The sequence below is a fragment of the Arachis ipaensis genome, chromosome B4, assembly GCF_059453495.1.
Source record: "Arachis ipaensis isolate K30076 ecotype BB chromosome B4, ASM5945349v1, whole genome shotgun sequence".
NCBI lineage: Eukaryota > Viridiplantae > Streptophyta > Magnoliopsida > Fabales > Fabaceae > Arachis > Arachis ipaensis.
The window spans coordinates 119,303,557-119,306,024 of NC_142439.1; positions in this window are offsets into that span (position 1 = coordinate 119,303,557).

The window sequence follows — 2,468 nt, forward strand, 5'->3', positions numbered from 1 at the left end:
CCCAAAAAAAGGGTACCCAGAAATGGAATTTCGCACCATGCTATATCTGGGGGTGGCATAATAGCCGCGGAGTTGCTTATGATTTTTTATAGGAGTTGTGGCCGACCTGGGTTCCATTCCTGGGGAAAGTAGCCCAGCCGATTACTATGTATTACTATTATATATTATCTAATAGGGATGTCACTTCAGCTAATAAATATTTATTTTAGCAAGTTCTGATTAACGTGCACCAGCCCCTCCTTATGCATCCCCTTCTTATACTATTCTTCCTCTTTTGAGTATGAGAAATTCCTCCTCCTCGTAGATTTAAGGTTCTGTACGAAGAAGGCTAAACCTATTCATTTCGGGATAAAACCATGGGCAAAGCACAGTGGATTTCTTTCTTCCAAAACTTGACTGATGATCAAATAGTCTGGAGAGCACCATGGCTAGCACAAGTACCAGTCCTGTACCGTTGCGGGGATTACCCCTAGGTCATATTATTATTAGGGCTATAGAGCGGCATCAGTTATGCACCAGCAATGCTTCGGCGGCAGCTGGGGTTGGGGTCATTAGAGTTCATCATCCCCATGACGCATGGTCTAAGAAAGTGGGAATTCACTTTCGGGGACCCAAAGACGGCTGATATAGTCAGAATGGTAATCGACTTTTGGAAGGAAACTCAGCGGATCAAGACAAGTCGATACACAAAGCAGACAACTCCAGCCTCTATGGCAAGCCACTCGTGGTAAAGGTTTTCTAGCCCCGATGGTGTTCAGACCAGAGTTATCAGCGCCTATGAAATTGGAAGCCCAATCTTATGTGGTCGAAACCAAAGCCGGGAATGAAGTGTCACACTCAGGATGGTCGACCAAGACTACCTCCTTAGCAGCCGTCAATTAAAGGCTTCGGTACTAAGCTCACTGCTCCGGGAACCCTCTTCCATTCGGAGCACGCATCATAATCGTACCGCTAGAAAACGGGGGAAAACAATCCTCTACTGCCCATTCCATGAATGAGCAGGCCTTGGTGAGTCCGATTTTCTATGCTACCTACCGTTAATTCCTTAAACAATCACTCTTATACCTCTTACAGAGAGTGAAGTGACCAATAGGTATTGGGCACGAACGCTTTAAGATAGGTTGCTTTCCGTTAACAAGACAACAAGCCTGCCTGGCCTTCAATAGAATTGGGAGCAGATGTGACATTTATTTCTTCTATGTACAAAAACAAAGGCAGGTTCACTTGAATAGGAAGTGGAATCAATCCCGTTTGCTATAGGATTCTTTCAATCTGGTAAACCCCTTTTTACTAGAAAGTAAAATCTCAGTTTGAAACCCCAATACTTGCTACTTCAGCAGAGGCATCTTCCTGGCTTAGAAAAGATCCGCTAGAGATTCCCTCTGACTCCTAGTCGAGATCTTCTCTTTCTCCTATCCCGGTAGATGGGCGAGCACCTCCGAACCTTAAGAAGTTAGTTTTAAAGAGAAGGAGTACCGCTCAAGCTTCAACTCCGCTCCTTTCCTCAGTTCGGGAGAATGAATATTCTGTATTCTCGACCAAAGAGGGTATATGTAAAAATATAGAGCGATCGGGTGAGGGTTGCCTCATGCTCTGTTTTGATTGAAATATTTGTAGCACTTGGAATTAGCATTTGGGATTTAGTTATGACTTGATAATCCCTTTAAGCTTTGATGTGTTGATATATTCCTTATGCTTTGAAATAATTATGGTTGATGAAAAATGTTTTCCTTGCTATAAACTGATAATTAATTTGCTCTAAAATAATGGCTGGAAAATATTGTATAATCAAACACTTTGGCAAGCAGATTTTTGGAATCACAAGTACTTTCCCTTATTTTTATATACTCCAAATATTTTTTGATTGCTTTGAGCAGAAAGTCATTTTTTATGATAACAAGTTAAAGTTGTGTTTATCATGCCATTTCTGCTCATAAATCAAGCCATTCAACATCTCATATTTAATATGTTGAATAACATAGGTGCCTTAGGCTTGATAACAATTGTTACAGGTAAAAGCTTCCCTTGGTGAAATGTCATATATTGAGGGGGAGCTGTGTGACAATGTGAAAGGGAAAGGAATCATAATCCTCAAAGGGAGTACTCTAATCTTTGATTTCTTTCCATTTCAATTTTTAATAATGTTTGTCATCAAGGGGGAGATTGATGAGTTTGGAAAACTCTAATTTAAATTTGTGATGATCAAACATTATTAAAACAATTAATTGCAAAATTATTAATTTGATTTCAATTCATATATGTTAATTAAAATAATTTTTGCTGTGCAGATTTTTGCTAATGGGCCGAAAAGAAAAGAAAAATATAACAAGCCCAACTGTGTTAAAAATACATTCAGCCCTATGCAAACTTGCTATGAATTGTGGCTGAATTGTTATGCTTATTGGACCAGAAAAACCAATTTAAAAGCCCAAAAAAGAGGCTGGTCCGAAATCAAAAGGAGTTGGGGC